General features: G+C 45.3%; 1 long non-coding RNA gene across 1 annotated transcript; it reads left to right on the plus strand.

The window, feature by feature from the left end:
- Positions 1-2,177: 2,177 nt before the first annotated feature.
- LOC132389733 (uncharacterized) lies at positions 2,178-4,527 on the plus strand. Its single transcript, XR_009510654.1, has 2 exons — positions 2,178-2,534; positions 4,385-4,527. It is a non-coding gene; the product is annotated as an uncharacterized LOC132389733 (long non-coding RNA).
- The last annotated feature ends 14,170 nt before the right edge of the window (positions 4,528-18,697 follow it).

Below are 18,697 nucleotides of genomic sequence, written 5' to 3' on the forward strand. Positions count from 1 at the left end.
ATCAGACTGGGAGGGGCCCTCTCGTCTCCACTGCAGTAATCTCGGGGCAGCGCGCTTTGGGAGTGATCTCCGGGCATGCAGCCAGGATCAGACTGGGAGGGGCCCTCTCGTCTCCACTGCAGTAATCTCGGGGCAGCGCGCTGTGGGAGTGATCTCCGGGCATGCAGCAAGGATCAGACTGGGAGGAGCCCTCTCGTCTCCACTGCAGTAATCTCGGGGCAGCGCGCTGTGGGAGTGATCTCCGGGCATGCAGCAAGGATCAAACTGGGAGGGGCCATCTCGTCTCCACTGCAGTAATCTCGGGGCAGCGCGCTGTGGGAGTGATCTCCGGGCATGCAGCAAGGATCAGACTGGGAGGGGCCCTCTCGTCTCCTCTGCAGTATTCTCAGGGCAGTGCGCTGTGGGAGTTACTCCAGGCATGCAGCTAGGATCAGACTGGGATGGTGCCTCTCTCCGCCAGACAGGTAGGATTTGGCACGATGATCAATGTAGTTCATCGCCCTCCTGATGAACCGACACAAGGTGTTGGATTCGGCCCGGTACATCCCGGGTGGATCCTCCCAACCACTGAGCACATCGAAATGAAACGCTGTCGGTGCGATGCAGCATCCATCATCAGAGATGCTCACCACCCAGACCAGGCTCTTTTTTCACTGCTGATATCAGTTGGAAGGTACAAGAGCCTCAGGACTCGCACCACCAGGTTCAGGAACTGTTTTTACCCCTCAACCATCAGGCTCGGGAACAACACAGGATGACTACACTCACTTACCGTCCATTGAGATGCTCCCACAACCAATCATCGTAACAAAATGAGTGAAATCGGAGGTGGTATGACTGAGTCTGATCGCATTGGGCCTGTCTCAGATTTAGAGAAGTAAAAGGGGCTGGCTCAGTCTCACAGGATAGTGACAGGGTGGGGCAGGAATGATGTATCCCTGGCTGGGCTGTGGAACCAGGGATCACAGACTGAATATCACAGTTCACCTCAGCAGGACTGAGATGAGGAGAAATTTCCTCACCAGTGCAGCGAATCTTTAGAATTTGCTCCACAGGGTTTCTAAATTTAATAGACATATTCTGGGGCTCTGCGCTGATGGGGACATTGCAGGAAAGTGGTGCTGAGGTCAAAGGTCAGACATGGAGCGAGTTCAGATGAATTTCACAAGGATGATTCCAGGTATGAAAGGGTTTGATGTCTGTGGGTCTGTACTCGGTTGAATTCAAAATGGTGAGGGGAATCTGATTGAAACCTTTTGAATATTAAAAGGTAGACAGAGTAGATGTGGTAAGGATGTTTCCCATGCTGTGAGAGTCTCGGACAAGAGGCACAACCTCAGGATAGGGGGCGCCCTTTCAAAACTGAGAATCGGAGAAATGTCTTCAGACAAAGCGAGATGAATTTGTGGAATTTGTTGCCACATTCAGTTGTGGAGGCTACCTCGTTGGGTGTATTTAAGGCAGAGATTGATAGATTCTTGATTGGACATAACATCAAAGGTTATGGGGAGAAGGCCAGGAACTGCGAGTGAGGAGGGAAAAAGAGGATCAGCCATGATTGAATGGCGGAGCAGACTCGATGGGCCAGATGGCCTAATTCTGCCCCTATGTCTTATGGTCTAATAGTGTTACGTTCCGAGTGAAGGGGAGAGCAGACGCAAGAGGCCGAATAGCCACACCACCTCCTGTTTCTTATTTTCTAAACTCGTGGGTTTCTAAACTGCTTTTTTATTGAAGCGCCTTATTCTCCGTTGGACTTCAGCCTGTCAGAAATGCACAGGGGAGCGGTGAGAGCTCCGGAGATCCGTCGGTAGCTGCTGCGGTTATTTCATGTTACTGTTGTTTATTGCTATTTATTTATATTTGCATTTGCGCAGTTTGCTGTCGTCTGCACTCTGGCTGGTCTTTCACTGATCCAGTCATAATTACTATCCTGCAGCTTTTCTCCTTATTTCCGCAGCAAAGTGCTTCTCGGGGTTGTATGTAGCGACTTATCTGCACTCTGATAATAAAATATATTTTGAACTTTGAGCCTCGGGGAACTTGCTTTGATTCTGAGAACAAACTGTGACTGACATCTCCAGCAGCCCGTCCTCAGACAGACTCACAGCCAATCAACGGCACCGCTGGGAGAATCTTGCTCCTATTGGCTGAGGTGTGTCAGTGGGCGGGATGCTGAACCGATCCTCGGTGCGGTCCGAGGCTTGGAACGGAGAGCGAGTGGACCCGGGGTGAGGCCGGAGATTGGGAGCTAAACTTTGGGTAAAGGTTGCAAGACCGGCCGGGTGAATCCTTCCCATGGCAGAGGTGAAGAGACTGGCGGAGATTCCGTGAGATGTTTCAGCTACACGGAGGGTGGCCGGCATTTCCCTGCCGTGGATCCGGGCCTATTGTCTGCAGTTACCTCCCAGATCTGTTTCCTGCTGTTGGGAGCCCGGATCTGAGCCGCTGCGGCTGCCTATGGATGTCCGGTGCTCTCACCGCTCTCCTGTGCAATCGGACAGGCTGAAGCCAAGGGAGAATAAGGGGCAAAGGTAAATTCGTGTTTTGGAAAATAGGAAACAGGATTAAGCGTGGCCATTCGGCCGCTTGTGCCAGTTCGGCCTTTCACTCCGATCATGGCTGATCTTTGACCTCAGCGACACTTTTCTGCAACGTTCCCATGTTCGCTCAAGCCTTCAATATTCCTTGTGAATTTAGAAACCTTGTGGGGAAAAATCCAAAGGTTCTCCGCACTCCTCATCTGAGTGCTGTCAGATGACATCGGATTCTGAGTCTGTGACCCCCTTATTCAACACCCAGTGAAGAAAAACGCCATTCCTGCCCCACTCTGTCAATACCCTGTGAGACTGTGTCTGTCTCAGTCAGACCACCTCTTATTTCTCCAATTTTGAGACAGGCCCAGTCAGTGTAATCTCTCTGAGGACACTACCGCACCCCCCCCCCCCAAATCACTCTGAAACCTTCTCTTCATTCCCTTCAGCCCACAGGCTGACTCCGGGAGGGAGACCAGACCTGTGCACAGTGTTCCATGTACGCTCTCACCAGGACCCCATATACCTTCAGAGGAGATCTTTATTCTTCTATTCAAACCTTCCTTCCCATTCAATGCTCTTCATTTAATGTCGAACTCAAACAGTGAACAGACACAGCACAGCCTCAGCCATGAATTTAAAGGGCAGGTGTTGCAACAGTTTGAGCTTCATTCCGGGGGCCACGGAGCAAGCAGGGGATCACAAAGGGAGGAATGTGGGAGTGTTGTATGTCTGAGCCCAGCTGTGTGTGTTTGTGTATCAGAATCAGTTTTAATATCACCGGCATATATGGTGAAATTTGTTGTTTTGTGACGGCAATGCATAGTAATAAAAACTATAAATTACAATAGGTATTTATAAAATTAAATTTGAAATATAGTGCAAAACACGAGGGAAAGTTCATGCGTTCTTTATCTATTCAGAAATCTAATGGTGGGGAAGAAGCTGTTCCTGAACCAGTGAGTGTGTCTCCAGGGTCCTGTATGTCCTCCTTGATGGTGGAAATGAGACGAAAGCATGTCCTGGGTGATGGGGGTCCATAATGATGGATGCCACTTTTTTGCGGCATCATCTTTTGAATGTGTCCTGGATGCTGTGGAGTCCAGTGCCCATGAAGGAGCTGGCTGAGTATATAACTTTCTGCAGCATTTTCCGATCCTGTGCAGTGGCCTCCCCACACCAGGCAGTGAAGCAACCAGTTAGAATGCTCTCCACAGTACATCTGTAGAAATCTGCAAGTGTCTTTAGTGACAGACCGATTCCCCTCAATCTCCGGATGAAATATAGCCGATGTTGTGCCTTCATTGTAACTGCATCAATATGTTGGGCCCAGGATAGTTCCTCAGAGATGTTGACAGGCAGGAAATGGAAACTGCTCACCCTTTTCACTTCTGAGCCCACGATGAGGACTGGTGTGTGTTCCCTCGACTTGCCCTTCCTGAATCCACAATCAATTCCTTTGTCTTCATGATGCTGAGTGCAAGGTTGTTGCTGTGACACCACTCAACTTGCTGATCTATCTCCCTCCTGTACTCCTCCTCGTCACTGTCTGAAATTCCATCAACAATAGTTGTGTCATCAGCAAGTTTATAGATGAGCCTAGCCACACAGACGTGGGTGTAGAGAGAGTAGAGCAGTGGGCTGAGCACGCATCGTTGAGGTGTGCCAGTGTTGATTGTCAGCAAGGAGGAGATGTTATTTCTGATCCACACAGTCTGTGGTCTCCTGGTGAGGATCCAGTTGCAGAAGGAAGTACAGAGGCCCAGGTTTTGGAGCTTGTTGATTACAATTGAGGGTCTGATTGTGTTGAACGCTGAACTGTAATCAGCAGCCTGACTTGTGTATTGCAGAAGTGGATCCCATGCTGTGGCCTCTCCATACCGATATATCACCTTTCTCACTTTTCATTGTTTAAGGATGAGCACATTACACATGTGCTGCATTTACTGAAATTATGCAGCGTGTTAATTGAAAATAAAGGATCTCATGCTTTCCCGGCGTAACTGATGTTTTCACTCTTCTCGGGCTTCCAACCGGCTACAGGTATCTATTTTAATCAACATGTCATTAACAAACTCTGCATCTTCGTCAGGGCCAATGTCCGCATTGAACTCCATCTGCCATTTTTCTGCCCATTCCTCCAACTGGTCCAAATCCCTCTGCAAGCTTTGAAAACCTTCCTCACTGTCTACTACACCTCCAATCTTTGTATCATCAACAAATTTGTTAATCCAATTTGCCACATTGTCATCCAGATCACAGATATAGAGGACAAATAACAATGGACCCTGCACTGACCCCTGTGGCACAGCACTAGTCATAGGCCTCCATTACCACTCTCTGGCTTCTCCCATTGAGCCAATGTCTAATCCAAATTAATACCTCACCATGTATACCTAGTGACTGAATCTTCCTAGCTAACCTCCCATGCGGGACCTTGACAAAGGCCTCCCTGAAGTCCATGTAGACAATATTCACTGCCTTCCCTTCATCAACTTTACTGGTAACCTCCTTGCAAAAGTCACATACATTGCTTAAACATGACCTACCACGGACAAAGCCAGGTTGACTCTTCCTAATAAGTCTCTGTCTATCCAAATACTTGTAGATCCTATCTCTTAGTACTCTTTCCAATAATTTACCTATGACTTATGTCAAACTTACTGGCCTATAATTTCCCGGATTACTTTTAGAGCCTTTTTGTAAACAAAGGAGCAACAATGAGCTATCCTCCAATCCTCCGGCACTTCACCCATGTATACCAGACATTTGAAATATATCTGCCATTTCAAGTCTCCTTCAAGGCTCGAGGGAATGACCTGTCAGGTCCTGGTAGTTTATCTACTCTGATTTACCTCAAGACAGCAAGCACCTATTCCTCTTTAATCTGTATAGGTTCCATAACCTCACTACTTGTTTGCCTTGTTTCTATAAATTCCTTGCAAGTTTCCTTAGTAAATACGGGTGCATAAAAAATACATTTAAGATCTCCCCCATTTCTTTTGGCTCCATACATAGCCGACCACTCTAATCTTCAAGGGGACCAATTTTATCCCTTACTATCATTTTGCTCTTAATATACCTGTAGAAGGTCTTTGGATTATCCTTTGCTTTGACTGCCAAAGCAACCTCGTGTCTTCTTTTATACCTCCTGATATGCACTTCTTTATACTCCTCAAGCAACTTATTTGTTCCTTGTTGCCTATGTCTGTCATACATGTCTCTCTTCTTCTTTATCAGATTTAAAATATCCCTCGAAAACCAAGTTTCCTTATTCTTATTCACTTTGCCTTTAATCCTGAATGGAACATACAAACTCTGCACTCTTAAAATTTCTCCTTTGAAGGCCTGCCACTTACAAATCTCATCCTTGCCAGTGTACACCCTGTCACAATCCACGTTTTTAAAATCCTTTCTCATTTCTTTAAATTTGCCCTTTTTCCAGTTTAGTACCTCAACTCGCCGACCAGAGCTATCGTGGTCCATAACCAGGTTGAAACTAATGGCGTTATGTTCACTAGACCCGAAGTGTTACCCTACACAAACATTCGTCACTTGTCCTAACTCGTTTCCTAACAGGAGATTTAATATTGCATCCTCTCCAGTTGGTGCCTCTATATATTGATTTAGAAAACTTTCCTGAACACATTTTACAAACTCTAACCCCTCTCGACCTTTAACAGTATGTGAATCCCAATCAATATGTGGAAAATTAAAATCCCCTACAATCACAATTTTCCATAGAAACTTCCTGGCTGTTCAGAACCATTTTTCTGCTTAGTCTCACTGACATGCAGCTGACCCATATCCCTCCATACATCTCTCAGCCATGTACCTTCCCAAGTTTATCTTAAATATTAAAAGTGAGTCTGCATTTACAACTTCATCTGGCAGCTCATTCCACACACCCACCATTCTCTCCCACCACACTCAATTCTTAATGTTCTCTTTAAACTTTTGCCCTTTCATCTTTAACCCATGTCCTCTGTTTATTTTTCTCCCCTAGCATCTGTAGAAAAAGCCTGCTTGGATTCACTCTATCTATGCCCATCTTAATTTTATATACCTCTATCAATTCTCCCCTCATTCTTCTATGCTCCGAGTAATAAAGTCCTAACCTATTCAACCTTTCTCTGTAACTCTGTTTCTCAAGTTCCGGCAACATCCTTGTAAATCTTCTCTGCACTCTTTCAACCTTATTAATATCCTTCCTGTAATTCGGTGACCAAAACTGCACACGATACTCCAAATTCGGCCTCACCAATGTCTTATACAACCTCACCATAACATTCCAACTCTTATACTCTATACTTTGATTTATAAATGCCAATGACCCAAAAGCTCTCTTGACTACCCTATCAACCTGTGACGCCACTTGTCGGGAATTTTGTACCTGTATTCCTAGATCTCTCTATTCTACTGTACTCCTCAGTGCCCTACCATTTACTTTGTATGCTCTACCCTGTTTTTTTTTACCTTCCAAAGTGCAATACCTCACACTTGTCTGTATTCAACTCCATCGGTCATTTTTCAGCCCATTTTCCAGCTGGTCCAGATCCCCTTGCAAGCTTTCAAAACCTTCTTGACTGCCCACTATACCTTCAATCTTTGTATCATCAGCAAATTTGCTGATCCAATTTACCACATTATCATCCAGATCATTGATATAGATGACAAATAACAATGGACCAAGCATTGATCCCTGTAGTTTCCTGCAGTTGTCTGCTATCTCTCTGTAGATTTTCTCCTTCAATTCTCGCTGACTATTTGGTGGTCTGTAATACAATCTCATTAATATGGTCATACCTTTCCCATTTCTCAGCTCCACCCATTGCCTAGCGATCCCTCTGCCACCTACCCCCCGGCCCCCCCCTCGGCCCACCAACCCTTCATCCGTCTGCCTCTATCATGTCTGAATTATCGGAATCCTGGACCATTAAGCTGCCAGTCCTGTCCCTCCTGTTGCTAATGGCTATAATGTCATAATTCCATGTGTCAATCCACGCCCTCAGTTCGTCTGCCTTCCTCACAATAACCATCGCATTGAAATAGACATTCCAACATCCTGCCTGACATTCTCTCTAAACCTACTAGATAAAAAACAAATCGAATAAGAAAAAAAAAATCCGCAATTATAACTTACCTCTGCCTGTTGAGTCAAAGCTGTCCCACTCTGACTCAGTGCACTCCGACGATGGCTGCTTCGCTTGGCGGAGCTTCTTTTACAGTGCACCAGCCGACCGGCGGTCTTCAGCTCCTCTGCTCCCAATTGGTTGGCCGTTTAAAAAACTGAAAACATCCCGCGAATCCTCTACTTCTCAAGCTCATGCAGGGGTTACCGGATGTTAGATAAGTGGACAGTCACCGAATCTATCTCTCTATGTCTTTAGATCAATTAAAACCTGATCCCGTGTTAATTCTTGGAAAACGTGTCGAGTAATGCCCACTTTCTGTTACGTCCTGTTCTGTACACATCTGTCCATTACTCTCACCTTCACTATCCCTCTATCTCTCCACATCTCTACCTCTGACTCTATCTCTATCCCTCTATCTGTCAATGTCTGTCTAATCTAACTGGAACTCTAAATGGAACTCTAACTCTATCTCTGTCTCTCCCATTATCTCTCCCTCTACCGCTATCTCTCCATCTATGTCTCCCCCACTCTCCCTTCCTATCCATCTCCCTCACTTTCCCTGTATTTCAATCTCTCCCTCATCCCTCTCTCCATCTCTTTCTATCACTCCATCTATCTCTCCACATCTGTCCCTCCCTCTTTCTCTCTCTCTATCTTTCTCTCTCTACCTCTCCCCGTCTCTCTCTCCCTCTCTCACACGCTCCCTCCCTCTCTGCCTCCTCCCCGCTCTCGTTCCCTCACTTTTTTCCTCCCTCTCTTTCTTTCGCCCTCCAGTGTATTTACTGGCGATTGTGATCCTGTCCCGGGGAAAGTGCGGCCTCTCTACCTGCACCACTCGTTACCTGGTTGCCATGGCAGCGGCGGATCTACTGACTATTGTCATCCACTTCACTCAGCGTCATGTCGCTTACTATTACTTCCGGTGGAGTTTTCTGGGCATCATCCCTGTGTGCGGTGTTATCGATGTACTGAGCTACAGAGCCACACACTGTTCGGTCTGGTTCACCGTCACTTTCACCTTTGACCGGTTTGTCGCCATTTTCTGCAAGAAACTGAAAACAAAATATTGCACCGGGAAAACTCCGGCTGTAGTTCTAACAACAACCGGTGTACTGTTCTGTCTGAAAAACATTCCACGATACTTCACACTGGCAACCCAGCGTGATAATCGACAAAGTACTGTTGTTCTGTGTGGTCAAGGATAATTATTTCATTGACCCTGGGTGGGTAACATATAATTGGCTCGATACAGTTTTAACTCCGTTCCTCACGTTTGCTGGGATCCTGCTTGTCAACGCCCTGACGTTTTAGTGGCCAGCCGGGTCCGTAAGGGGCTGAAGGGTCAGAGCAAGGGGGAGAACCGCAGTGTCCCGGAGATGGAGAGCAGGAGGAGGTCTGTGGTTTTACTCTTCACCATCTCCGGCAGCTTCATCCTCCTGTGGATAACAATGGTTGTAAATTTCATACATTGTCAGGTCTGAGGAATAGGATACGATTTCAACAATTCTGAAATCATTATTCACCACGTCGGAAAATTTCTTAAGGATTTCAGCTGATGCACCAACACATTTATTTACCCGGTAACTCATTCAAAATTCAGGGAGCAGCTGATCAGTGCGGTGAAATATCCAGTCACTTCGGTACTTCAATGCATTAATATTGCACTCCGCGTCCTGAGCACATCCAGAGGCGACAGCATTGTCTCCAGTCCATAAGGCCATAAGATATTTGGCCATTTGGCCCATTGAATCGGCTCCACCATTTCAACGTGGCTTTCCCTCCCATATCCCTTCATGTCCTGACCAATCAAGAATCTATCAACGTCTGCTTTAATATATACATAAAGACTTGACGTTTACTAACATCGATGGCAAATGTGCATCATTCACACAATTAAGCACTAAGTTCAACCTTCCAAATTCACAAGTTTTTTTTTCCTATCTCCAAGTTAGACACTACGTTAAGGAAATGTGCCCACACTTGGAGCCGATTTCCACCACCCATCCCTTTCTTGAAAACCTCTTTCTCCAGACTCCAAACAGTTAATATCAAAATTTGTGAATTGCTTGACTCCTTTGGTTTCTACAGATTTTATTAGGGAAGCCTGGGCTAGGGACCTGAACTCAGAGATATCAGCGGAACTTTGGGAGGAGGCAATGTCCCGGGTTCACTGTTGTTCTATTAATTCACGCTCCAGGTTAATCCAGTACAAGGTGATGCATTGTTCAAAAACAAAACTGAATCGCATCTTCCCATCTGTATCTCCTGAGTAGAAGTGCCTCTCTGCTGAGGGCTCACTAGCACGTCTTTTCTGCTTTTGCCCTACATTATACAACGTTCGGACTGCAATTTCGGAGTGGCTCTCAAAAGCCTGTTCCAGAGACATTCAGCCCAATCACGACCTCGCCATATTTGGATGCTCTGCACTGACTCTTGAGTTGCCGCACGACATACAGATTGCTCTGCATCTAGGAATGGTGGTGGCTAAGAAATTTATTCTTCTGCCCTGGAAGTCCACTACTCCACCTACCTTTGCACACTGGCTCAGGGAGATGTTGTCTGTTGTACAAATGGAAAGACTGCGTCTGCAAAAACCCAATATACAGAATACATTTGAGAGAATATGGGGACCTTTCTGGGCTCAGTGTCATATTACCTCACATACATAATGATCTTGACCTGTCTAGCCTCATGAGTGGGTGTGGTGCCTAACCGGATTCCTTTATTCATTTTATTTTCCTTTGCTTCCGTGATCGTGTCAGACTTTTTTTTTGAAAGTCTATTTATGTAATCTTGTAAATTGTCTGGCAGCCTTTTTGTTTTTGTTTTTGATTTGTTTTGTCTGTGCTCCACCTGGAGCTGCATCTCCTTTGCATTGTCTTGTTCGTCTTCAATATGATCTTTCTTCGTAATAACTGAAAATTGTAAATAAAGTATTAAAAAAGAACCACTCCAGAATGACTCTCACTAGAGGTGATTTAGCTTTCATTAGAAAGAAAAAAGAACCCATGTTCCTAGCGTGATAAGAACCCAGGCACCCAAACGAAAAATTACTCTTCTTGTCAAGTTCCTAAAAGTCTTCGACCACATCTTTAACAGGAAGATAGTTTCTTCGTCTCCCTAAATTAATCCAGTATGCTAACATCAATTTCAAATTCAGGAATTTTTAGGCTATTTGTTCCATTTTAACCAGTAAAGCCGACAATGAGCCTCGGTATTGCAACACAACACAAACTTAATGTCTGTGTTTGTATCACATCCGAACAATTTAAAGTTTCAGATGGAGCTGATTCATTAGCCTCAGAACCACAATCAAGATCAGACCAAACATTGACAACACAAATGTTCGTTTAGCACCGCAAGTGTACACACATAGGCATCTGTGTATATTTAATGCTCCTCTACATTTATAAATTATTTTACTGATATGGTGCTTCCATGCCAGCTTATTATCCGTGGACTTGCCTGGGAATTTTACCATCAACACAACAATATTTTGACCATATCATCTTCAATCAACAGTGTCTATTAATTCTCCTTGAACAAAACACTAGCCTTGTGTTGTAGCTACAGAAATATTAAATCCTCATGTAGTTTTCTATTGTTCAACCTTTAAATACCTAATTGCATCCTATTTTCAGTAAAATTGAAATGACTCTCTTTAATCCGTAAAGCTCCATCATAGTGATTTACCCACTGCAGTAGCAATCCAGAGAACGTATGATTAATCATAATAATAAATGATGAAGGGCTACAAATAATGCCTTGTGTGGTCCCATTCTCTATCTCACTGAAAGTCAAATGTAACTTGCCCTGTTTACCCGCATAGGTCATCTAAATGAAAGATAAAAATAAAACAAATGCAATCTCCCCCTCACTCCTATTTTCCATAAGGTAATCAAATATTCTTCCTTCCATAACTGTCACATGCATTTTCAACATAGAAAGACTGATATACATACATTTTTACTTACATGTGCTTTCGTATCATCATCTTCCGAATATAAAACTGAAAAGAAAGCTATTCCACCCTTCCGATAAATGAATAGAATGCAAAATATTTTACAAAGTAACTTCAAAATGCGATTGAAATATTTAAATATTATTTCAGCGAGAGCTGTCAGTCACATACTTAATCGTACAACAGCCTACATCATCCTAACCTAATTAGTAACAGCATTTTAGACATAGAAAAATAAAGCTTAACATCAGTGATAGTATCATTGCTCCAGCTGATACTACCACTCCATCACATCGCGGTGTTCACTTAGAAATTCATCCCTACATTGTTTAACCCTTCACTGAAACCATCCTGATTATGAAACGCAGCACATGACTCAGCCAATAACATAACCTTCCATATTTTGGTGTCAAGCATTTTAACCTCATCAATCAATACTGGAATATTATGATCATTGCGAATCCTCCAATATCTTACCTATTCTCTAAACATCTCCAAGTTTAAGATCCCTCCCAAATTCATCTGAATATGACCTCCAGTAAACCGGGGTGCTGAGAACACACAAATATTTCTACACTGGAGGTTAGTTCTTCAAGTCATTGATTGTGCAAGGGATTTACTACATCTGACATTTGACTTATAAATGGACAAAGAACTGCGAGAAGGGATTCATTCTTCACTCACTCATCTGACCTGCATGCACACCAGCGAGTTCACACTGGTGTGAAGCCGTTCATCTGCTCAGACTGTGGGAAAGGATTCACTCAGTCATTGCAACTGCAGAGACACCATTCAGTTCACACTGGGGAGGAGCCTTTCTCCTGTTCAGAGTGTGGGAAAGGGATTCAGTTGGTCATCTGAACTGAAGATACATCAGCGAACTCACACTGGGGAGAGGCCGTTCACCTGCTCAGACTGTGGGAAGCGGTTCACTCAGTCATCTGTACTGAAGGAACATCAACGATTTCAAACTGGGGAGGGACCGTATACCTGTTCTGAATGTGGAAAGAGATTATCTCAGTCATCCGACTTACAGACACACCGACGAGTCCACACTGGGGAGAGGCCATTCTCCTGCTCCTAATGTGGTAAGAGATTCTCTCAGTCATCCTACCTTGTGACACACTACCGAGTTCACACTGGGGAAACTGCTTAAACAGGCTGGATATTTCACCATCACAGTTGCTGAATCCACATGAAAGTTGAAAATTGACTGTTGGTGTCAAAGTCGTCATTCATCAAACCCAGTTCTGCACTCTGGTCACTGGGCGTGGGAGGTATTCCTCGGCTAATGTTCCCGTTTAATGGGACTGGAGTTTAATGGTTTGGATCTGTGACGCAGAAATCAGTTCTAATTTAAATCCTGTCCACATCGACAGAATCTCCTTTCTCTCCCCTGACTATCATCTCCTATAACTACCGCAAGGCCTAAATGTACACTTCCCTGTTGCGCATCAGAGCCGACAGTGCTACCAGCCTTTCTGTTGCTGCCGTGTCACAGTGGATCAACTCCCCACCCACCCAGCAGTATCCAACAAGGTGTTCTGCTGAGGAGAATGCCCACAGGACAGCCCTGCACAGTCTTCCTAATGACCCTTACCTCTGCTGGTGGTCACGCTTCTCCTGTCCGAAGCTTGTACTCTGGGTGTGGCCATCTCTTCAGATGTTTCATTGATAGTATCTTCAGGCTCCCGAATGATCCTGAGTACATCCAACTCCCTGAACCAGTCAGTCCGGCGCTGTGATTGGGTGCACTTACTGCAAATAGTCATCGGAAAACTGTCAGATGTCCAGAGTTCCCACATCTGACTGGAGGAGCATCCCATCCTGACTGTTCTGCACCAAAATACACCACTGTCTGAATGAATTAACATACGCAAGAAAATATCGAACGTGAATGGGTCAATGACAGTGGAAGTAGAGTGATCAATTTTCTGTGTTCTTGCCATGAGGTCAAAGGAATAGAGGCTGCCATTTTGTGAAGCTGCTCTGTAACCCCCGTATTGAGAACTGATTGATGAACTGATTGCTATGGGATAACCTAATCAGATCAACCAAACAAGAGGTTTCCGGTTTCCCATTCTAAGCCTGAAATCACTCTCAGATAAACTGTATTCTGTCCAATGTCAGGTTTGCAGAATTAATCTCGTTATTTCTGAACCGGAAGTCACTCTGAGATAAGGTGTTTATTGTGTAAAGTGGCAGGTTTGCAGAAGGAATCTCGTTTTTTCTGCCGTGTGTCTGAACCAGAGCTGAAGAGAACAAAAGAAATCACCTTCGGCATGAAGTTGTGTAGACCTTGGACTACATCCAATGGAAAACTGTTAGTCATCAGCCTGATGGACGTCAGCCAACTAGAATGAGATGTGTCCCCTGAACTGATAAGAGGTGTTTAATAGGTTACGAGTTTCAAATGCAAAGGTGTGATAACTCCAGAGACTTACCATCACAAGGAACAACCCCCATGAAAGGGACTGAGAGAAGAAATGGTCGATCATTTGGACAAAATGGGATCCCCTGTTTCAATGTTGTGAATTTGAGAAGTGGTCAGGGTGTGTATTACTACAGAGGGAACAGTTTTAAGTTTTTGGCCTAAGATCAACATAGTTACTTTGTTGTTTGTGCAGGAACAATAAAGTGCGAGCTTTGATTAATTTCGAATTGGCTGGTGAGTTTCCGTTGATGAACGGTGAACATACTTCGGCGCCCTCGGGTGCACTCGAAAAGACAGAAAAATGGTCTGGGACCCTGGTATCGAGTTGAACCACACAGTAGGTTAGGATATTAAAATGTGAAAGGGGAAGGACAGGAAGAACCCAGAGATTCAGAGGATTTCAGAGATTACTTTCATGGTTAATTATGAAGGAAATGGTCAGATTATGAGGAGTGGCTAGGAAAGTTTGAGAGTCGAGGGTCAGGGACTCTGGAGGAAGAATTGTGGAAAATAGTGAAAATAAATTAAAGAAATTATAAGGGATTAAAATGTTATAATGTAATGTTTGTTGGATGATCTAATTGAAGTGAAGAGAGAAAAAACGGAAGCTGGCGGAGGAATTATGTAAGTGTAGGGAAGAGTTAGAAATTGTGACGGAGCAGGATCAGGTGAATTTGATCCACATGAGTCAGAGAAAATGAGAAAACTGAAGAGGAGTATAAACAGGCGGATACGGAATTAGAGAAAGGAGAAGTCAGGGTCAGGATTTACGGCTGTTACGAATGTCATGAAGAAATCGGCAGCTGAGAAGAAAGGCTGCGCTGATCGCAAGTGTTTAAAACAGATGGAAAATCTGCAAAGTGAACTCTCAGCTCGGAGAGGAGTGATATGTGCGAGGACTGACGATGATAGTGATGCAGATTGGGGTGATTTAGCGTATGAAGAGACGCTTGCATCACACACCGGGTTTCTCTCTTCAGTCAACTGATGAGGGAAACGTAGCCTTTGGCCAGGGGCACATATGGTCAGGTAGTGCCCAACCTTCACAGAGTGTTTCAACCCTTAACCCCTACACTGTCCAGCTGGTGGATCAGAAGTGAGGGACAAGTCACTGCCCATCTGTTCCTGACCTCCAGAGAGACCCCACTCACCAGCTCCATACCTAGTAAGGGGCACTTTCTGCTTCCCCCATCGTGCTTGATTCTTGCTCTTTTCATCAAGGCCCAGCACAGACAGAAACCTCCATGCTGGCCGTGCCGGGAACCCACTACAGTCGATCTCCATGAGGAACAGCTACGTCCGCCATCCTTTGTCCCTGCACTCCGGGACTAACAGTATAAAAGCCAGGATTATTGGGGAAGTGACCCGCCTCCCAGCAGATTTTTCCAAGAGTGGGTGGAACCTTCAGCACCCAGTGCCCCAATGGCGCCTGTAGTAATGGAGGGACTGCAGGACACACCAGAGCCGGGGGTGTGGGCGTGTGTGACACGGTATTCTGTCCCTTTTAACGTGGCCCAATTGATAGCTGTGAATGAGAGATAATTCTCGGAACCCTTCCCAGTCCATTCAGCAGACAGGATAACTCACGGTTTATATGAAACGGAGGAAGGTAAGTTAACCCTTCTCTGTCTAACTTCAACTTTCCCATCAGCCCTGCCGGAGGAACAGGCACCCGCTGAGGAGACACTACGTGATGTACAGAAGGCACCATTAGAAGCTGCTGGACTAATAGAGGTGACAGTGGAGGTTTTGCATAACTGCAGACGGTGGAAAGGAAGGAACCTTCTATATCTGTGATGAGGTTGTGACAGGTTTTCTCGAGTGTTTTGTGTACTGCTTTGGATATGCAGAATTTGACTCCGTGACAGAGTAGGAACTGGCCGAGGAACTTGGTATCGCACTGTACCGAGGAAAGCAGAAGGGTGTGTGAAATGATTGATCCAATCAAACCCTATACATGCTGAAGCATGGGCTCTCAGAAGGATGATGCGAATGAGGGAAAAGGGAGTGAGGGAGAAAGGTACTGAGGAGGGTAAGGAGAAACAGGGTTCTAAAACGACCCTATCACAGAACAAGGTTTGCAGTGGCAGAATGAAGGGAGACGGGGTGCTGAACTGGATCAGCTGCCACCGAGCTCAACAGCGCCGCCTAATGGCTGGGTAGTCGAACACGTGGTTGGAACACTTACGTTCCCATTGTTATGAGTCCTGGATCCCCAAAGAAATGATGCAATTCTGGACACAAAGTTTATTTTGCCGTTGATTGCCCACAGCCCAGGTGGGTTGGGATTTGTCAGGAAGTAACAATGCCCATTGCCCCTGGAAGGACAACTGTGTTACCTACAATGCATTGCCCATGATGCTGATGAAAAGCCACGACTTGTATCCAGAGTTACCTATGGGGAGTCCAAGTTGTACATGTGTTCACCACATGGTTGGATGGTGCAGCTGGACAGCTTGTAGAAACTAAAGTAGGAATCCACCCCATAAACTTTATTTGGAATGCCGGAGACTCTTGAACCACCCTAAACATGGCCACGTTCAATGCAACACTTTGGGAAAGAGAAAATACGGGACTGAACCGAGGGGATAAATTGAACTCGAGGTCTATGGATACGTGTATAGTCAGGCAGGATCAGGGAGAGACAATGGGTCGATCCACACGGATACACAGAAACACGCTACACACTTTCTTATCCGCCTCTCCAGCACTCCGCCGTGTTCTTTAACGCATACGTGGTGATATGATTGAAACATACTCATCCCCCTACTAAACTTTGTGCCCATGTATTAGGGTTAAGGGTGGGTCCCGGACGAGCACCGAAATGTTCTGACTGTGACTTAGTCACTGAAGATGCGGAGGGTTCTGTGGATATGAAACTGTTTATTCACCATGACCAGCAGATCTTTTCTTGGCGACCCCCTCGCTAGAGTCCCCGAAACACAGACTAATTAGAGTGTTTATACTCTCGAGGAGAATGGTAACAGTAGGTGATTCAATAACATTTTACAAGCTACAATGACATAATTTACTTCAGTATTCTGTGTCTCTCAATTGGCTCCATTGAAGTACATATTAACAGTGGGATCACATTGAATTGATAAGAAACCACTGAAGGTTCAGTCACCTTTGTTCGGACAAACTAATTCACACAAACAAACCAAACATTGCACTCGTTCATTATTTAATCGCAATCTGTCACCACGGGGATTGCACCTGCCTGACATAATTGTTTTGTAAATAATTTTAAAACAGTTATTTAAATCTGTTGAAATGTGTCCCTGTGGAGTCGCTAAATGGTATTAAAACCGCAGGCATGTGCTGCCTTTACATTTCATTCCGAGAGATCGCCTGTAGCACAGTGGGGACAGGTCACTGGACAGAGAAAATGCCTGCAATGTTGGATAGGTACAGTAGTGTATTGTACGTGTTCATCGCCGTCATTGGAGTTCCTGGTGAGAGAGCAAAGCAATTCATGTTTGGTATTTCTGTGTGTTAACCATGTGAATCTGTTCATGGTCATTTGACAAGCTTCTAACTAGATGATCATTGTACAAATATCCGTCAGAGATATTGATCCGGTCAGTTCAACACTCTGATTTATCATATTTAGTGACAGGCGGAGCTAAACTTCTGTCTCTCATCTAACTCACGGGATCGACTCGAACGTTGTTCTTGCCTTCAATGACACCTTGTCCGGAGTTGTCCCAGTGTGGGGACAGGCAGCTCTCCCGCAAGCTGTGACTGGGAGTCGTTTACATTGTAAAGGTCACTGTTTCTGAGTTATTTACCAGAGAGAAACCCTGGTGCTGTGTTTCAGGTTTCCCTGTGGAGTCTGTCACAGTCGGATCTCACTGCCTCTCGGTCAATAACTGCGTCTGTAAACGCAAAGTATACATTGGAAACGAGCAGTCAACGTTTCGGGCCGAGACGCGTTTCTACGGATGCTGTCCGACCTGCTGAGCTCCTCCAGCTTGTTGTACGCGTTAATAATTGGGTCTGATCATCTTAACCACTGACCGCGGATCTGCTGACGAGAGTTATCGAATTGAACTGCGCTGTGGAATTAATCCATCAACGGAGCCGCTCAGCCTCAGGTTACTGAGTTGTTCCTGCTTTCCCTCTGAGACGCGTCGTAAATTGCACCGCTTCGTCCTGTAGAAATGTCTCGGTCCAAAACCGAAGTTTGTTCAATTCCATGGATGCTGCCGGAGCTGCTGAGTCCCTCCAGTACTTTTTGTGTGCTGCTTCCCTCCGTATCATTTCAGGGCCCCATCAGATGTTGAGTTTCCAGGGGCCTGGTCTGTCACGGTTAAATTAGTGAAACCGGCCACGATAGTGACTGGAATCGGTATCAGCACTGACCGTTGTTGTTCACCTAGATCGCTTTTATCGCCGACGATTGCCCACACATCGTCTTATCTCCACACTGACGAAGGCAGGTCAGAGACAGTGCGAACAGTGTCTCAATTTAGATCAGCAGCCGTTCACAGTCTCGAGAACTTCTGATCTTTAGCTGAAACCCGATCCCTTGAGGAATTGTTTCAATAATGCCCTCTCTCTGTTATATCTCTCTCCCTCACTCTCTCTCCCCGTCCCCCTCCCCCATCCCATCACCCTCCCCTCCCGTCCC

This window comes from Hypanus sabinus, unplaced genomic scaffold (genome assembly GCF_030144855.1).
Source record: "Hypanus sabinus isolate sHypSab1 unplaced genomic scaffold, sHypSab1.hap1 scaffold_643, whole genome shotgun sequence".
In the NCBI taxonomy this organism is placed as follows: Eukaryota; Metazoa; Chordata; class Chondrichthyes; order Myliobatiformes; family Dasyatidae; genus Hypanus; species Hypanus sabinus.